Raw genomic sequence first — 19,732 nt, 5'->3', positions numbered from 1 at the left:
AGTTTGCTTTGTTTGCCTGGGAAAGTAGAGGCTTGTCACCCCAACCTGAGAATGGGCCTGACTGTGAGTACAACCTGTGGCATGTGAGAACCCCAGCACCAGGTGGCCTTCTTTGTTAGGCTGCTTTTCTGGATACCACTAACAGATTATACGGTGTGCTTCCATCACTGCACTCATATATGCATTTGAGGGCAAAGCTATTAAGCTCATCCTATTTTTTTTTTATTTTGGAAAATACTTCTTTCATGCAACTATGGTTTTCTATAATCTCAAAAGATCGCCTTTCAATCCCATGACCTATACAATCAGTCATCATTGCCTTAATAAATGAAAAAGTAGACCGGGTGCAGTGGCTCACGCCTATAATCCTACCACTCTGGGAGGCAGAGGCAGGTGGATTGCTTGAGCTCACGAGCTCGAGACCAGCCTGAGCATGAGTGAGATACCATCTCTACTAAAACTAGAAAAACTGAGGCAAAAGGATTGCTTGAGCTCAAGAGCTGGAGGCTGCTGTGAGCTATGATGATGCCATGGCACTCTACCCAGGCGACAGCTCAAAGAAGAGACTGTCTCAAAGAAAAAGAAAGAAAGAAAGAAAGAAAGAGAGAAAGAGAGAAAGAAGGAAAGAAAGAAAGAAAGAAAAAGAGAAAGTATTTTAAATCAACACAGGTTAAGAATGTAGCTTAAGAGGGTGGTGCCTGTGGCTCAGTGAGTAGGGAGGGTGTCAGCCCCATATACCAAGGGTGGTGAGTTCAAACCCAGCCCTGGCCAAACTGCAACAACAAAAAATAGAAAATAAAAAAAAAAAAAGAATGTAGCCTAAGGTATCACCAAACTCCAACCAAATTCCAGAAAACCCACCTTTTCAAAATAATACCACCAAAAAGGAAAAACCAAAATTTAGAAATTTTTCAAGGGAATATTCACATGAAAAAAAGATAAAATATTCACTTATGTGTTTGGTAGTTTCATAAAGTTGAACTTGTGTGGCATCTGTAATGAATGTTTGACAGTATACAATTCTCTAACCTTTCTACCCTTTGTAGGTTAGTGGGATTTTATTCAAAATTGTTCTATTTTTATTTTTAAAAGACAATTTTTCTGAAGTTTACAAACCTTCCCTCAATTACCACTGTAACTGCAATATTTTAGACATGTTTTCAGGCTGACATCAAAGTAGTAAAAAATAAAATAAAATTTAGGGCTGCCGCTCTCTATGATATTTTTCAAAACACAAATAACAGCCAGAGGACCAGGCACTTGAATTGTAAACTATCCCCCACCCACTCTCATCAGTTTCAATAATTAAGTACTGTGTTCCATGTACGAATTACTCCTTACCCTAACATCTAAATATTTATAAATTCACTCATTTAGCTAAGAATTTGTATCTGGTTTTAAATATTTTAAATAATTTAGTATAGTTGAACCTTCTTATAAAACCTAGCTCTTCTGTATGTTAATTTGAATACTATACATGTCAGATTGAGCCCTGAACACAAATCCATATGGAAGTAACACTGTATGGAGAACACACATCCTAAAGGATACTGATGTTAGAAAAGAATTAGGGTTATTTATTGAAATATGCACACACATGGTCCTATACACATGCACACACATACTACAGAGACAGTATGTAAGACAGTGAATGAGTGATGGACAGACATGGAAGGAGGGAGAGAAGTTCATGAGCAATTTCCATAATCTGAAGTCTACTTATCCTATTTTTCCACTACAAAGGCCCCCAACAAAGTACACCAACTTTCTGGACAAAATCTAAAGCATGCTTTAGAATGGCTGCCCCCCAATTGCTTTTTCAAGATGTACTGACCTGCACTCTGGATTCAGTCAAATTCAGGCGTCCTGCCAGCTGCTCTCTGAGGGGGAAAATTGCAAATGTTCAGTATTTGGAGTTGTAGATAAACTGAAGTACATGGATGTACATTATTTCTATGCCCCACCTCCCTGTGCAGTTTTCTGTAATACAGTGGAACCTCGATTTAGGGAGGGTTTCCCCATGGACAATGCAGCTGTTAAAATCAGAGAAAAAAAGGAATACATGTGAAAGTGCCTGGTAGTATGTTTGTTAGCTGAATATGAGTCTATCAATTTTTCAGTTTGCATAACAGAAAAGAACCACCCTGGAAATCTTTTTTTTCTGAGGTCCCTCCATGAAAATAAATAAAACGCCAAAACACCTTTAAAGCAGTATTTTGAATTATACCATTTCTATTTATTATAAAAAGAAGAGGTGAATTCTGAAGGAGGGAACCCCAAACCACATCTGCCAAGGGCACCCTAGCAAAATTGGCTTTTTCGGCTCTTTAGCAGGTGAAGGCTACAGCGAACCAGAAAAAGCTCCCTGAAACTGCACAGCGACCTGTCCTGGTCCCCAGTTTCAGCTGAGTTAGAATAGGCTTGCCCCTTCCTATAATGCAGGGATCGGATTCACAAGAGCTCTCGAACAGGCAAGGGTCGCTAGCTTCGGAAAACTCCGAACTCTGCCGCCTAGTAGCAAGTAAAAGCGCGCGCCACGTGGCAGGGCCGTTACTATGGGGAAACCAGGAAGACGCTCGTCTCGCTTCCAAAACTTAAAAGGGAGCTAAGAAACTCAATGATTAAGATAAATAGTATTTTAATGCAATATTCAAAAAATCAAAATTAATGCAAAAAGTCCATGATGAACAAATTACCAAAGTTTCAAATAAAGGCAGGATCCGACCCTGCCGCTCTTACATCCTAGCCCCGCCCCTTACAGCAGCACCACCACCCTAGCCCACGCCGCCCACACCAGAGCGAGGCAGAATTGGCGCTCTTGAGCCTCGGTGCGTGGCTTTTTGCTCCAGAATAAAGGGAAGGGGTCACGGGAAATAGTTAAAGGTGCTCTAGGATGAGCCCAACCCCCCTTCCCCAGCAAGCCACTTACCTGGCCACCAAGTCGGGGTATTGAACGCGTTGGAAAAAGTTCTCCAGCTCCTGCACCTGCACATCGGTGAACGTGGTGCGGCCGCGGCGCTGCTTCCTTTCCACGAGCCGTAGCCCCTCAGCCAGGCGCTCCAGCTCCCTCCGCAGCTGCTCTGGTTCCAGGATGCCGCCACCTTCACGGTCTTCCCGGTCCAAAGGACCTACCATCACTCCTGCTTCTGCTCCCGCTCCTGCGTCTGCTCCCGCTCCTGCGTCTGCTCCCGCTCCTGCTCCCGGTTCTGCTCCCTCTCCTGCTCCCGGTTCTCCCTCTCCTGCTCCCGGTTCTCCCTCTCCTGCTCCCGGTTCTGCTCCCTCTCCTGCTCCCGGTTCTGCTACCGGTTCTGCTACCGGTTCTGCTCCCGCTCCATGCTCAGGACCAGACCGGATAGACCCGTCTTCTACTATTACGATTTTCGACACATCAGGCTTCACATCTGGGAAGGGAGGAAAGCAAAAAAGAGATACCAGGGCGCTGGAGTCCCCCCACCCGGCGCGTGGGTAGGAGGCAAGGGGCCGCTATGGAAGCGGAGCGGCGACGGCCGCATAGCGTCCCGTCTACTCGCGTCTCCCAGAGAAAGTTCTCCTGGAGTTCGCGAAAACACCTGTCCCGGTTTAGGCACTGACCAGGCATTTCTTCCTTGTCCACGCCGACTCCCAGGCTGCGGCAACTATAGCCACACCTGGCGCAAGCCATAGAAACCTCCATGTCTTCAAGTGCTGTCGATGAAGTCGGGCACTTCTGCAGACTGTGCATTGCAGCCAGTGGCGTTCCGGGATTTGGAGGTAGCGCTGGGACCAACCGCTGAGCGGTGCGCTCTCCAGCTCCGGGACCTCCTTCTGACGCCGCAGTCTGGGACTTGCGCTCCTTATATAGCGGCACGGGCGCCTTCCGCAGGTTCAAAACCTACGCGCCCTCGTGTCGGTTATCCGCCCTGTATTAGTATTCGCGGTACATCTCGTGATGTGGGTGGGACCTGATGGGAGGGGGTGCAGTCGCGGCTAGGGCGTATAAAAAAATAGGGCGAGGATGTGCAAGAATGGTGTTGGTGGTAGTGGGCATATTGTGAGGGGAACGGTGGCTCCAATCTGCAGTTTAACAACCCCTCTCAATTTAGGGTCCTTGATTGAAGGAAGGGGCTGTGCTGGAATGTGAACTCCAATTTGGGGGCGGCAGGGGAAAGAGTTCCAACTAGTTCCAGTATCTTGTGAGGAGACGTTGAAGACAGTATTCCTCCGCCCAACCGTCGATGTTCCCCCGCCTGGCGCGTGGCGTGGTAGTCTCTATGACTGAGCGTTAGGGCAAAGGAAAATGCAGGCGCTCAGCAGCCCAAGCGTACTTTAAGTGAAGTTGTGAGTCTACTTGGCATTGGGTTCTGAGTATGTGAGCATGATTCCCCCTTCCTAGAATTTCATGACTATTATAGATAAGACTGTATGGGTGTATACAGTTCGCCCCCAAAGTCTGCGTACCGGGCTAGCAAATAAGATGCAATGATTGGCTAGGAGGGTACTTGCTTCAGGTTTTTAAAAGCAGAGCCCAACGTGCATCCCAAGAGCGGGAGTTTGGGGCTGGGTTTGCAGAGCTGTCGGGGGACTCAGATGCACTCTGCCAGAAACCCCATGTGCTTCCTGAGAATGCTCCAAGGACTTCAGATTTTTTGCAATGAACCCATGTCAGCATGCAGGTGTAGAAACCTGCCAAATGCTTAGTGCGCCCAAGAATGCTTATGCAACCGGGACCCCTTCCTTTGGTTTGTGGCACTTGCAACATTTGCTGTTCTTGCAGCAGTGCGCTTTGCAGAAGCGGGGTTTGCAGGAGGCTAAAGCACGGTTCCTGGGAGAGCTCCCGCCATCGCCCCTACCGCTTTATTCCATTTTATTCCCTTCCCCCTCCCTTAGAACTATTTTTCTGAGTTTTGGCTCCGTACTCATGTATCAAATAAAAAAAAAAAACCCCAGGCAGCAATTACAAAGAAGTGGAGAATATTTTATAAAATTTTGTAATGAATATTTTGTAAATAAAGGTACATTTTAAAAAGGGCTTCTGTCGTGAGTGGCACACGTGAGGCAACTCAACTGCTCTTGGTGCAGAATCGACATCAAGAGATTTCGGAGGCAGCATTTTTTTTGGTACCTGGGCAGCTGGTGATCGTTGGTCCCAGCGCCCGAAAGAAAAAAAAAAAAAGGTACATTTAACTACGATTTCCCATTTTTCCTATGTATGGCGACTTCAGGGGCATGTTTTTGAATATCCTGTTATTATAAGAACAACTTGTAATAATGGCCCCTTATGCCTGGCACTGTACATGATTTTCCTTACATTTTATTTATTTATTTATTTATTTAGAGACAGGGTCTTCCTCAGTCACCCGCTGAAGTGCAGTGGTGTCAGCCCAGTTCATAACAACGTCAGACTCCTGGGCTCAACAGACCCTCCCACCTCAGGCTCCAGATAGCTGGGAATACAGGCATGATGCTACATAATTTTATTATTATTGCTATTTATTTATTTTTTGTAGAGACAGAGTCTTACTTTATCCCCCTCAGTGGAGTACCGTGGCGTCACACAGCTCACAGCAACCTTCAACTCCTGGGCTTAGGTGATTCTCTTGCCTCAGCCTTCGGAGTAGCCGGGACTACAGGCACCCGCCACAACGTCCAGCTATTTTTTTTGTTGCAATTTGACGGGGGCGGGTTTGAACTCGCCAACCTCAGTATACGGGGCTGGTGCCCTGCCCACTGAGCCACAGGCGCCATGCAATGCTACATAATTTTTAAAATTAATTTTATTTTTTTGCTCTCGTTGTGTTGCTTAGACTGATTTTGAACTCCTGTGCTCAAGTGATCCTCCTGCTCAGCCTGCCAAAGTGCTAGAACTGCAGGCATGAACCACTGCACTGCGCAGATTTATCTTTTACCTTTATAATCACCATTATTATCATTTTTTCCTCAGTCTTGTGTAAAAAAAGACTGAGCCCTGGAGAGACCAGGCAATTTGTCAGTGGTCATACAAATGAGTTTGACAACAAAGTGTGTGCACTTTCCTCCATATTACTGCTGTCATATTTCAAAGGAGTAAATAATGGGATTCCAGACAGGGGTAGTGGAGGTGGAAGGTATTTGGGGGAAGAAGGCCACTGGGCAGTGTCTTTATAAATCCTCTCCTCTCCTCCACTTCACTTAGCATCAGGACCTCAAATAAGTATCCCTAAGCCAGAAGTATGGGATCCAGCAGTGCTGAGTTTCCCCAGTCCACTTCTTCACATTTTCTCAATGCTTGAGAGGGTATTGACCAAACAAAGTGCTTCCTTCACTAGTTGCTGAGCTTGTTTCTGGAAGACCCAGTTAGGAGGGAGAAGTCATGAGGCCAACCTTCATGTCAGGGCCACATTTTAACTTGTGGACCCTTAGGCCTTTTTTCCTTCTTGGGCCTATTTCTCAAAAAATATATATATTTCAAATTAGATTTTACTCTTTGGGGTCCGAGGATGCCTTCCAGCCGCTACCATGCTTACATTATGGACACTAGCTGTGTGCAGCCCACAGAGCTGGCCAGGGTCACCAAGGTGCTGGGCAGGACAGGCTCCCAGGGACAGTGCATGCAGGTGCACATGGACTTTATGGACGACCTGAGCTGCTCTGTCATTTGCAGTGTGAAAGGTCCGGTGTGCAAGAGTGAGGTGCTCACCCTGTTAGAGTCAGAGCAAGAAGCACCAAGGCTGCACTGAACCTGACAGTTGGGTCCTGTATGTCAGGGTTGCAAGCACTTGGATTAATGGGGATGATCTGGGAGTGTTAAATAAAGCATTTGTATGTATGTAAAAAATAAAAATAAAATTAGATTGTACAACTGTGTTGTATAAAGAGGAATAGAATCTGGGAAGAATTATATTAACTTTTTCTTCTTATTTCAAAAGAAATTAAGACATTTTCTTTTCTTTTTTTTTTTTAAGAGAGTCTCACTTTATCGCCCTCTGTAGAGTGCTGTGACGTCGCAGCTCACAGCAACCTCCAACTCCTGGGCTTAGGTGATTCTCTTGCCTCAGCCTACCAAGTAGCTGGGACTACAGGCACCCACCACAATGCTGGGCTATTTTTGTTGTTGTTGCAGTTTGGCTGGGGCCAGGTTTGAACCCACCACCCTCAGTATATGGAACCAGCACCCTACTCACTGAGCCATAGGCACCGCCCAAGAAATTAAGACATTTTCATAGGCCACTAAAATTACAGTGGACAGTGGGCACTGTGACTGCTGTGCTTACTAGATAAGTCCTCCTGTGTTGTGTTCTCAGAGTGGGGTGGATAGGAAATCAGCTAATACATAGTTGGTTTTCTCTTTTCTTTCTCTTCTCTGCCCTCTCCTCTCCTCTCCTCTCCTCTCCTCTCCTCTCCTCTCCTCTCCTCTCCTCTCTTCTCCTCTCCCTTACTTTCCTTTCCTTTCCCTCTTTTTTTTTTTTTTTTGCTCTGTGGCCTAGGCTGGAGGAGTGCAGTGGCACTACCACAGCCCACAGTAACCTCAAACCGGGTTCAAGTGATTCTCCCACCTTAGCCTCCCAAGTGCAGGCATGTGCCTCCATGCCCAGCCAAATTTATTTATTTATTTATTTGGGACAGGGGCTCTTTCTGTCATCCAGGCTGGAAAGCAGTGCCACAATAATAGCTTGCTATAACCTTAAACTCCTGGCCTCAAGCAATCCCCCTGCCCTGGACTCCCAAAATGCTGGGATTACAGGCATGAGGCCCAGTACTTTGCCTAGCCAATTCACTTACAAAAAGATGGCAAGGGGCTGGGGCAAAGTGGTTTATGCCTATAATCCTAGTACTCTGGGAGGCCAAGACAGGCAGAATGCTTGAGCTCAGGAGTTTGGGACCAGGCTGAGCAAGTGTGAGAGATCATCTGTACTAAAAGTAGGAAAAACTAGCCAGGTGTGGTGTAGCATGCCTATAGTCCCAGCTACTCAGGAGGCTGAGGCAAGAGGATTGCTTGAGTCTAGGAGTTTGGGGTTGCTATGAGCTATAATGCCAAGGCACTCTACCCAGGGCAACAGTGAGACTCTGTCTCAAAATAAATAAATAATGAAAAGATGTCAAGGGATAGCAACTCCATAGCCTCTCTCATTTTAATCAATGTATTCCCTTCTCAGGCTGGCTCTTGTGGGTTCTGGAAGCTTTCCTCTCTTTGGGATAAATACCTGGTGAACAATTTTGGCCTGGGATGAGACCCATATGAGTTATAATCAAGGTATGCAAAAAAAAAAAAAAAAAAGGTGGCGCCTATGGCTTAAAGGAATAGGGCGCCAGCCCCATATGCAAGAGGTGGTGGGTTCAAACCCAGCCCCAGCCAAAAACTGCCCCCCCCCAAAAAAGCTGTGAAGTAGGTACAGGTGTGTTCTGTCACATCCCACATTTCCATGGGTTACCAATGTTTTCTAAACCTGGGCCAATCATGTGCCCCTTTGTAAATTTTGCCATAGCTGGCTACCAGACATGATATTATTTACTCTACTTAACACGATTATTTAGATTGATTTGCATTTTTAAAACCTTAAATATGTAATAGAATCTCATCCTATGCAAAAATAGCTGTGACTTCAAGAGTTTACTATACTAGATTATGTGGTGTAGAGTATAGCAATAGTGGAGAGCAGGGACCCTGAAGCCAGACAGCTGACATTTGAATCCCGGAGTTTTTTTTTTTTTTTTTTGGCCGGGGCTGGATTTGAACCCGCCACCTCCAGCACATGGGGCTGGCGCCCTACTCCTTTGAGCCACAGGTGCCGCCCATCCTGGATTTTTTTTTTTTTTTTGCCATTTGCTAACTACCCTAGCTAACTTGGTGGATTACTTCTCTTTTTGCCTCAGTTTTCTCATCTGTAAAATGGTGAATAACCAATAATACCTAATTCATAGGATTATTGTGAGGATTCACTAACATGGTAATAGTCTACAGTTAGCTAATTCTTATTGTTGTGTATATAGTCCAGGCGTCCTCAAACTACAGTCCGCGGGCCACACGCGGCCTGCCTAGGACATTTATCCAGCCTACCAGGTGTTTTTGCCACCGCTGCCTGTTCTGCTTAGCAGTCAACTCGTCCCGGGGCCCGCAGTCCGGCCCTCCAACGGTCTGAGGGACAATGAACTGGCCCCCTGTTTAAAAAGTTTGAGGACCCCTGGTATCGATATTATTAATATATGCAAAGCACTGTTCAAAGTAAGATGAAATATTAACACATAAAATCCTCGTAGCAACACTATGAAGGTGGATACTATTATTATTTTATGATTCTCACTTTATAGATGATGTTATTGAGTCTCAGAGAGGTTAAATAACTTGCCTAAAGACATCTAGCCCAGAACTGTAATACATTGGACTTGAACAGAGCTTATTAGAATGATGCTTTGTAAATAGAACATGCTGTGTAATGGGAGCTATTATGATTTTTTAAAACAAATTTTACACTCTTTATTAATTTCTAGTATATTTGCAATGTTGTACAACCATCACTATTATCTAATTTCAGAATGTTTTCATCACCTTATGAAGAAAGCCTGTACCCTAGCAGTCATTCCCCATTCCCCCCTCTCTGCAGCTCCTGGTAACTAGTGCACTTTCTATTTCTATGGATTTTCCTATTCGGGAGGTTTAACGTAAATTGAATCATACAATATGTGACCATTTGTATCTGGCTTCTTTCACTAGCATCCTGATTTTGAGGTTCATCCATGTGGTAGCATATATCAGTACTTCACCCCTTTTTATGGCTTTGGCACTACCATACAGAGGTGGCACACCTGCTTGCTTTTCCCTGGCTGAAAGCAGGCTGGCTGGTGCAGTTTCCAGATACTTTACACAAGGGATGTGCTCTTGAAAATCAAATTTTATGTTAAAGCATTCTACCCGTGAGAAGTTGTTCTGCCATGAAATAACCCCTTTGTAAAGAAAGTAATTAAGACCAGGGTGTTTGTTGTGGTTTGCAAATTGAAGCAATCTCTAGATAATGTTTAGAGACTCTTGGACTTAAGAGAACTATAATACTGTGGAAGTTTCATGCTCATAGATTTCATTTATGCCGCAGGTGAGGGTCACCTGTCTCAGGTGCAGTCAGCAGTTGGAATGGGGTAGAGAGGCTTTCTGTTCCTTAAGACCAGTCACAGCACTATGTGTTTTTTAATTCTTCTCCCTAAAGGGCACTCTGTAGTGAAGAATTTAAAACTTTTTCAATCCTTTACCAAAAAGCCCTATAAAGTATCCCTGATTATCCACCATAAAAGACTGACAGGAAAAGTGGGGTGGCTTTTGACATCAGTGAGGTATCTGCTTTTACAAAATGTCATAAATAAATTATTTTCTCAGGCCAGGAGTGGCGGCTCATGCCTGTAATGCTAGCATTCTGGGAGGCCCAGGTGGGTGGATTCCTCTAACATAAGAGTTTAAGACCAGTCTTACCAAGAGCAAGACCCGCGTCCGCTAAAAATAGAAAAACTAGCCCAGCCTAGTGGTGCATGCCTGTAGTCCCAGCTACTTGGGAGGCTGAGTCAAGAGGATTGTTCAAACTCAGATGTTTGAGGTTGCTGTGAGCTATGATGATGCCACAGCCCTCTACCGAGGGCAGAGAGTGAGACTCTCAAAAACATAAATAAATAATAAAATAAATAAAATAAAAATAAGTCCTTTGTTCTTTCTAATCATAAAAGTGACGAAGGGTTGTTGTAATAAATTTGGTAAGTATAAAGAAGCCAAAAATAACATAAAATAAACTCACCCATAACCTTGTTTATCATCTAAAGGCGTTAACGACGTATTTTTTTACAACGTAGTTTTTCTATATATGTATTTTTGTATTTTTTATTAAATCATAGCTGTACACATTAATGCATTTATGGGGTACAGTGTGCTGATTTTATATACAATTTGGAATGCTTACATCTAGTACTATATTCTGGGCATTCTGGCGCGGAGCGGAACGGCTGGCCGCGTAGCTATCTGGTTAGCTGCGGCGCGAGGCGACACTCCTCCCGCTCCCTCGCTAGCCCCACCCCTCCGCTAGCCCCGCTCACCCTGCGGCGTGAGCCCGGGGCCGCTCCCGGAGCCCCCAGAAGAGGCTCCACCATGGGCGGCCAGAGTTCCAAGTCGACCCGTGCAACGTGACTGCCGAAGACTTAACAGGTGCTTCCCCCTACCCCCACCCCGACCCCGCAAAGGCCAACAGCCAGGAGAATGGCCACGTGGCTGATGGGTTCGAACCGGGCCCGTCAAACAACAATGACAACTACAACAACAACAACAAAAAAAAACAGCCGGGTGTTGTGGCGGTGCCTGTAGTCCCAGCTACTTGGGAGGCTGGGGCAAGAAAATCGCTTAAGCACCAGAGTCTGAGGTTGCTGTGAGCTGTGACGCCTCAGCACTCTGCCTAGGAAAGGCGATACAGTGAGACTCTGCCAGAAAGAAAGAAAGAAAGGAAAGAAAGGAAAGAAAGGAAAGAAAGGAAAGAAAGGAAAGAAAGGAAAGAAAGGAAAGAAAAGAAAGGAAAGAAAAGAAAGAAAGAAAAGCGAGAGCGAGCGCGAGAGAGAAACAGTGGAGACTCTTAGCGCCCAAGGGTGAAGGGAATCCCCCTTCTCTCCCCCTCCCCCCGTGAACTGAACAGATGAGGCAGCCAGGGCCGCTGGCAATGCCATCTAGCCTACCTACACCCCGTAGCCAGGGCGCTGAGGCGAAGGACGAGACCCCTCCCCCACTGCGCCAAGGATACCCTCAAGAAGAAATTCTCTTTAAAGAGCCTTTCAAATTGAGCGGCTTGTCCTTCAGAAGAAATCAGAAGGAGGGTGGGGGTGATTGTTCTGCCTCCTCTCCCACAGAGGAAGAGCAAAAGCAGGGGCAGGGGGAGATTGGTGCCTGTAGCGATGAGGGCAGTGCCCAGAAAGGGAAGGCTGTTGCCACACCCAGAACTAGGAGCCCCGGGTCGAGGGGGCAGAGGTTAGTGCTGCCTCCAAGGGAGGAGACACAGAAGAGGCAGGGTCCCGGGCTGCGGAGCTTTCTACTCCCGCAGGGGCTGGAGAGTGCCGAGCAGAATGAGTAGCGGGGTGGGGGCAGGTGGGCGGTCTCTAAGCTGCAAACACTTTGTTGTCCTCTTGAGGTTACTGCCCTGCCCTGGTGCTCTGGCTGCCTTCCTGTGCCCAGAAAGGCGCTATCCCAGCCACATTCCCTTTCCTCTTCTCCCTCTTATGGATTCTCCCACCAATCATCCGGTCAGCCTCTTAAGGCCAGTTGAAGATGGTCCCTTACAGCTCCCCAAGTTAGGTTAGTGATGTGAAATGCTCCTGTCCCTGGCCCTCCCTCCCCCGTCCCTAACCCACCTCTAGGGAAAGCAATTGTTGGTTTTCTTCCCCCATTCTTTTACAAGTAGGTTTTGTTTATTCTGCTGCCCAAATCCCTGAGTCAGAAGTGGGATGCATTATACTCCCAAACCTTGAGCGTCCAGCCTTTCCCCCTGTTTTTAGTCTCTTGTGCTGTGTCTGCTGGCACTGGGGCTGAGGAGGACACTGCCTATATCTAGGTTTTTATAAATGTTTTACTCAAATTCAAATCTCCAGCTTGTGAATCAACTGTGTCTCTTTTTTGACTTGGTAAGCAAGTATTTGGCTCTGGGGTGGGAGGGGGGTGGTCTGTAATGTGAAACAACTTGTTTTTCTCTAATTGTTGTAAATAATTTTTAATAGCCAAATCTCAGATTTGTACTTTTTTCCCTAACTGCTGAAACCATTCTCTTCTACCTGGTTTTACTGGAACGTTTGGGAAAGGAATAAATGTTGTCCCTTTATTTATTTATTTTTGAGACAGAGTCTCATTCTGCTGCCCTCAGTAGGGTGCCGAGTGGTCATAGCTCACAGCAACCACCAACTCTTGGGCTTAAGCGATTCTCTTGCCTGAGCCTCCCAAGTAGCTGGGACTACAGGCGCCCATCACAACACCGGGCTATTTTTAGAGAAGGAGGCAGGGGTATTGCTCTTGCTCAGACTGGTCTCAAACCCATTAGCTCAGGCAATCCACCTGCCTCAGCCTCCCAGAGTGCTAGGATCATAGGCATGAGCGAGCTACGGGGCCTGGCCCACCCTAATGTTGTCCCTTAAAAACAACAACAAGTACTATATTCTGTGTAATTCTCTGGTGTTCTATGTTGTCCTTCATTATATCACAAGCATTTCCCACACTTTAAGTATCTGTTAAGTTTCAAATAAATGATTGCATATAGTCTTTTATTCACTCATACATCCTTTTATTTAATCATTCAACCACTATTTATTGTCTATGATACCCATTTTTTTTTTTTTTTTGTGACAGAGCCTCAAGCTGTCCCCCTGGGTAGAGTGCCGTGGCATTACAGCTCACAGCAACCTCTAACTCCTGGGCTCAAGCGAGTCTCCTGCCTCCGCCTCCCAAGTAGCTGGGACCACAGGCGCCCGCCACAACGCCCGGCTATTTTTTGGTTGCAGCCGTCATTGTTGTTTTGGCGGGTCCGGGCTGGGGATTCGAACCCACCACCTTAGGTGTACGTGGCTGGCGCCTTAGCCGGTTGAGCTATAGGCGCCGAGCCTATGATACCCATTATTGTATGTCAGTGTTTAGGCTGGTGTCTGATACTTCTTGAGTGCTTAATAAATATTTTATGAACAAATGAAAGAATAATAGGTGCCAGGCACTATGCTAGATCTGTAACATATTGAAGAGTTTTATTAACCATTTTCTTCAATGTTGAGCTTTTAGGAATTTCCCATCTTCTTTTGATTGAGACAGAGTCTCACTCTGTTGCCCTGGCTAGAGAGCCATGGTGTCATAGCTCATAGCAACCTAAAACTCTTGGGCTTGAGCAATCCTCTTGCCTCAGCCTCCTGAGTAGTTGGGACTACAGGTGCTGGCCAAAACACCTGGCTATTTTTAGAGATGGGATCTCACTCTTGCTCAGGCTGCTCTCAAACTCCCGAGCTCAAGGGATTCCCCTGCCTTGGCTTCCCAGAGTTCTAGGTGCTAGGATAACAGGCTAGGCCACTGTGTCCAGGCTCTTTCCCCCCTATTTTTATAACCAGTGCTTTTCTGGTATGAATAATTTATGGGAAGAATTTCAATGAGTAGAGTTCAGGGCTGGGGAGTGCTATCTAGGCAGATAGCTCAACGTGAGGAACATATTTTCATACCAGAGAATAGTTCAGTTTGGCTGGAGAGGAGCTGGGGAGACATGAGAGCCAGGGCTAGACAGTGACAGACAATACATCTTCTCATTTGCATAGCAGCTCCTAATTTTAAAATTGTCTCCAGGAACATTATTTTACATAATTCTTACAGCATTATCTCTACTTTATAGATGAGAAAACTGAGAATCAGAGAGTTTGAGTTGCCCAAGGTTGCATAGCTAGTAAGTGGTGGAGATAGAATCAGGTCTTGAAACACATGTTTAGAAGCGTGGGTTTTATTTAGAGAGCAGTGATGAGTCAGTAGTAGTAGTAATGGTAATAGTGTTTAGTGTAACTTTTTAACGCTTATTCTGAATTAGTTTAGGACTCACCAGAAGTTACAAAAATAATAGAGTAGAGAGTTTCTGTGTACCTTTTCCCCAGCTTTTCCCAATGGTAATAACTTACATAACCACAGTGCTTTGTCAAAATCAGAAAACTGGTATCGGTACAATACTATTAACTCAGGGTTTCCAATTTGGGTACTATTGTCATCTTTTTTTTGCTGTTTTTGGCCGGGGCTGGGTTTGAACCGACCACCTCCGGCATATGGGGCCGGCACCCTACTCCTTTGAGCCACAAATAATTCTTTGCAATGGGGGACTGTCCTGTGTGTTGTAAGATGTTCAGCAGCATCCCTGACCTCTGCCCAATAGATGGCAGTGGCACCACCATTTCCTCAGTTATAACAACCAAAAATGTCTCCAGACATTGGCAAATATTCTTTGGGGAGGTCAGTGTTGCCCATGATTAAGAACCAGTACAATAGCTTAGTTTGTGTGTGTGTGTGCGCGCGCGCGCGCACGTGTGCGTGTGTGCACGTGTGTGTGTGTGTGTGTAGCGCTGTGAAATTTTATCACCTGTATAGACCCATGTTACCATCACGACAATCCACATAGAGAACTGTTCTATCAATTCAAAGAAACTTCCTGGTATTTCCCCTTCACAGTTTATTGGCCCCACTAATCTATTATCCATCTGTATAATCTTTTCTTGTTTTAGACTGTTACCTGAATGGAATCATACAGGTAAATCATAAAATTTGAGACTAACTTTTTAAAAATTCTTACTCAGAATAATTCCCTTGAGATTCATCTCGAGTTGTTGCTTTTACCAATGGTTTATTCCTTTTTATTCCCAAGTGGCGTTGTTTAATCATTCACCTGTTATGAACATTTGGGTTGTTTCTAGTTCCTGGTTATGAATTAAGTTGCTGTGAGCATTTGTGTGCAGATTTTTGCGTGTACTTTAGTATCATTTCTGTGGTATAAATTCACAAGTGATTTCTGAGTTATATAGCAATGGCATGGTTAGTTTTTATTTTTATTTTAAAAAAAATTTTTTTTTGGCATGCTTAGTTTTTAAATAAACTGCCAAATAGTTTTCTGGGTGGCTGTACCATTTTGCAGTCTTATCAAAATCACTGGTAGAATTTCTTTGTATTATTACTAACATTTGATATTATCACCATATTTTATTTTAAGCTATTCTGATAGTGTAGTGATACCTTGTAGATATCTTATTAAGAAAGTTTACATTTTCCTAATGACTAATGATGTTGAAAATCATATGTTTATTTGCCATCTGTATATCCTGTCTGGTGCATGTCTGTTCATGTCTTTTGCTGATTTACTAAATGGATGGTTTGGTTTGCTATGGAGTTTTGAGAGTAATACATATATATTTTTTCTAGATTCTTTGACATTTATGTGATTTGCAAATATTTTCTCCTAGTCTATAACTTATCTTTTAATTGTCTTCACAGGGTCTCTCAAGGGGCAAAAGTTTTTGATTTCAATGAGGCTCGCTTCATTAATTTTTCCTTTTTTTTTTTTTTTTTTTTTTTTGAGACACAGTCTCACTTTATCCCCCTTGGCAGAGTGCTGTGGCGTCACAGCTCACAGCAACCTCCACCTCCTGGGCCTAGGCGATTCTTCTGTCTCAGCCTCCCAAGCAGCTTGGACTACAGGTGCCCACCACAATCCCTGGCTATTTTTGTTGTTGTTGTTGCACTTTGGCTGGGGCTGGGCCTGAACCCACCACCCTTGGTATATGGGGCTGGTGCCCTTCTCACTGAGCCACAGGTGCCGCCCTAATTTTTCCTTTTATGGCTTATGTTATGCCTAAGAATTCTGCCCAGCCCTTAATCCTGAAGATTTTCTTTTATTTTTTTTCCTGAAAGTTGTATAGTTTTATGTTATACATTTAAGTCTGTGATCTACTTTAAGTTAATTTTTTTTATTTCAGATTAATATGAGGGTACAAACGATTAGGTTACATTGTTTGCATTTGTTAGGTAAAGTCCAAGTTGTACTTGAGCACTTCACCCAGGAGGTGTGCCATATACCTTTACATTGTGCCCATTAGGTGAGAGCCTCCTCTCTCCCCCCACTTGAATTTAATTGTGTTTTTCTCTTATGTGGGTATGTAGTTGTTCATCTACTGTTTTCATATTAGTATTGAGTACGTTGGATACTTGCTTTTACATTCTGTGACACTTTGCTAAGGAGAATGTTCTACAACTCTATCAAGGCTAATATAGATGATGCAAAGTCTCCATCATTTTATTGTTGCATGGTATTCCATGGTATACATATACCACAGTTTATTAATCCATTCCTGGATTGATGGGCACTTGGGTTGATTCCACATCTTGGTGTTTGTGAATTGAGCTGCCATAAACATTTTGTTGAAAATGTCCTTATGATAAAATGATTTTTTTTTCTGGGTAGATACCTAGTAATAGGATTGTGGGATCAAATGGAAGGTCTACATTTAGCTCTTTGAAGATTCTCCATACTTCTTTCCAAAGAGGCTGTGTTAGTTTGCAATCCCACCAGCTGAGTAAAAGTGTTCCTTTCTCTCCACACAGCATCTGCAGCTGATGTGGGCTATTCTCACTGGGGTTAGGGTCATCTCAGGGTGGTTTTGATTTGCATGTCTCTGATAATTAGGAATGATGAGCATATTTTCATGTTTGTTGGTCATCTGTTTTCTTGGGAGAAGGTCTGTTCATGTCTTTTGTCAGTGATAAATGGGATTATTTGCTTTTGTTGATTAGTTTGAGTTCTCTCTAGATTCTAGTTTTTAGCCCTTCATCAGATTCATGACACATGAATATCTTCTCCCATTTTGAAGATTCCCTATTTGCTTTAATTGTTGTGTCCTTAGCTGTGCCGAAGCTTTTTAGCTTGATCGGGTCTTATTTGTTTGTTTTTGTTGCTGCTGTAGTTGCCAATGGAGTCCTCTTCATATAATCTTTCCCCGGGCCAATATCATCAAGAGTGCTTCCCACACTTTCTTCTAGACTTTTTATCATTTCATGTCTTAGATTTAAAACTTTTATCCATTGTGAGTCAATTATTCTAAGTAGTGAGAGGTGTGGGCCCAATCTTTTACATGGGACTAACCAGTTCTCTGAGCCCCATTTGTTAAATAGGGATTCTTTTCCCTAGTGTATGATTTTGTTTGGTTTATCAAAGTTCAGATGGCAATATGCGGCTGGATTCATATCTAGGTTTTCTATTCTATTGCATAGATCTATGTCTCCATTGTTGTGTCAATACCAAACTTTTTTGATCACTATAGACTTGTAGTATAACCTGAAGTCTGGTAAAGTGATGGCTCTTGAGTTAATTTGTGTATAAGGTATGAGGTCTAAATCAAGTCATTTTTACCACTTTTTCAATTGCTCCAGTACCATTTGAATTAATTTATGTCTTTGTCCAGAATCACTGGACATATCTGTGAGTCTATTTCTGGGTTATCCATTCTGTTCCTTCTATCTGTATGTTTGTCCTTCCACACAGTCTTGATTACTGTAGTTATGTAATAACTCTTGAAATCAAGCTGATTAATTTCTCCCACTTTATTCTTCTTTTGCAAAATTGACTTAGGTATTCTAATTCCTTTGCTTTTCCATGTAAATTTTAGAATAATCTTGTCTATATTTACAAACTGTCCTGTGAGGACCTTGATAAGAATGAGTTAAACCTCTGTATCAATTTGGGGAGAATTGGCATCCTTACAATACTAAATCTTTCATTCCATGAATACAACACATCTTTGATTAGAAGATATGAAGCAGAATAGTAACATGATATGATTTGTGTTTTTTGAAAATTATTTTGGCTGATGTATGGAGAAATAATTTTTTTTTAAGCAAGTGTTAAAGAAATGTTTATTCCCTAAATGTGAAGACACAATTTGAAACTGAGGTTTTCATGTTTCCTCATGTTGGGTTTCAGTGTGAAAAACATTCGTACTCTTTTTTTTTTTTTTTGAGACGGAGCCTCAAGCTGTCCCCCTGGGTAGAGTGCCATGGCATCACAGCTCATAGCAACCTCCAACTCCTGGGCTCAAGCGAGTCTCCTGCCTCAGCCTCCTAAGTAGCTGGGACTACAGGCGCCCGCCACAACGCCTGGCCATTTTTTGGTTGCAGCCATCATTGTTGTTTGGCGGGCCCGGGCTGGGGATTCGAACCCGCCACCTTAGGTGTATGTGGCTGGCGCCTTAGCTGCTTGAGCCACAGGTGCCGAGCCAACATTCGTACTCTTGCCTTAAACAGAGAGTTCTGGAATTTTTTAACTGGACAAAAATGAGACTGAGTCCAGCCTCAAGCTGCCTTCATATTCGGAAGTGGAAGTCCAGTCCTAGTGATACCACAGTGTGGACAGGGGCCCACCCACTACAGTTAAAGAGTTTTGACCCATCTGTGAGGAAGTAAGATTCAGGGCAGAAGCCAACTCATCTATGGGGAAGTAAGATTCAGGGCAGAAAACAGGCCTCAGCATCAAGGTGGGTCCTTCACAGGAATCACCTGCTATTCATACAGGAACTGCTGGCTCTAGGTCCCTAGGGTCTCGAGGTCTAATTGGGCCAACTCCAACAAGGTGTATGGTTCTGTTTTATTTTATTAAATCATAGCTGTATACATTAATGAATTTATGGGGTACAATGTGCTGATTTTATATACAATTTGGAATGTTTATATCAAACTTGTTAACATAGCCTTCACCTCACTTTTTTTATTGTATTAAGATATTTATACTTTACAATTAATAGATGTGACATGTACCTTTGCAAAATGCACCATAGGTGTGGTTCTACTCATTACCCTCCCTCTACCCATCCCCCCTTCCGTCCTCCTCCTCTCACCCCTTCATCTTGGGCTGTAGTTGTGTTATATCTTTTATATGGAAGTGTGGGTGATTATTTATTGGTTTCATAGTAGAACTGAGTACATTGGATACTTTTTCTTCCATTCTTCAGATAACTTTACTAAGACGAATATGTTCCAGCTCCATTCATGTAAACATAAAAAGTAAATTTTCCATCTTTTTATGGCTGCATAATTTTCCATGGTATACATGTACCATGATTTATTTTTTAAATGCATTTTCATTTATTTATTTACTTTTATTTTTGTGGATTCATTGAGGGTACAAGAAAACAGGTTACACTAATTGAATTTGTTAGGTTAAGTCTCTCTTAACAATTGTGCCTTGCCCCCAGAAGGTGTGTCACACACTGAGACCCC

General features: G+C 43.8%; 1 non-coding gene and 2 pseudogenes across 1 annotated transcript; all 3 read left to right on the top strand.

Moving 5' to 3' along the window:
* The first annotated feature begins 5,000 nt into the window (after positions 1 to 5,000).
* LOC111722130 lies at positions 5,001 to 5,136 on the top strand. The gene has a single exon (XR_002771059.1). It is a non-coding gene; the product is annotated as a U11 spliceosomal RNA (small nuclear RNA).
* A 1,349-nt stretch (positions 5,137 to 6,485) lies between these two features.
* LOC100964843 lies at positions 6,486 to 6,695 on the top strand (annotated as a pseudogene).
* Positions 6,696 to 11,077: 4,382 nt separating this feature from the next.
* On the top strand, positions 11,078 to 12,040 carry LOC100964525 (annotated as a pseudogene).
* Positions 12,041 to 19,732: the final 7,692 nt, after the last annotated feature.

The sequence above is a fragment of the Otolemur garnettii genome, unplaced genomic scaffold (assembly GCF_000181295.1).
Source record: "Otolemur garnettii isolate 467f Iridium unplaced genomic scaffold, OtoGar3 scaffold00216, whole genome shotgun sequence".
NCBI classification, from domain to species: domain Eukaryota; kingdom Metazoa; phylum Chordata; class Mammalia; order Primates; family Galagidae; genus Otolemur; species Otolemur garnettii.
This window is presented reverse-complemented; position numbering and strand designations above follow the sequence as displayed.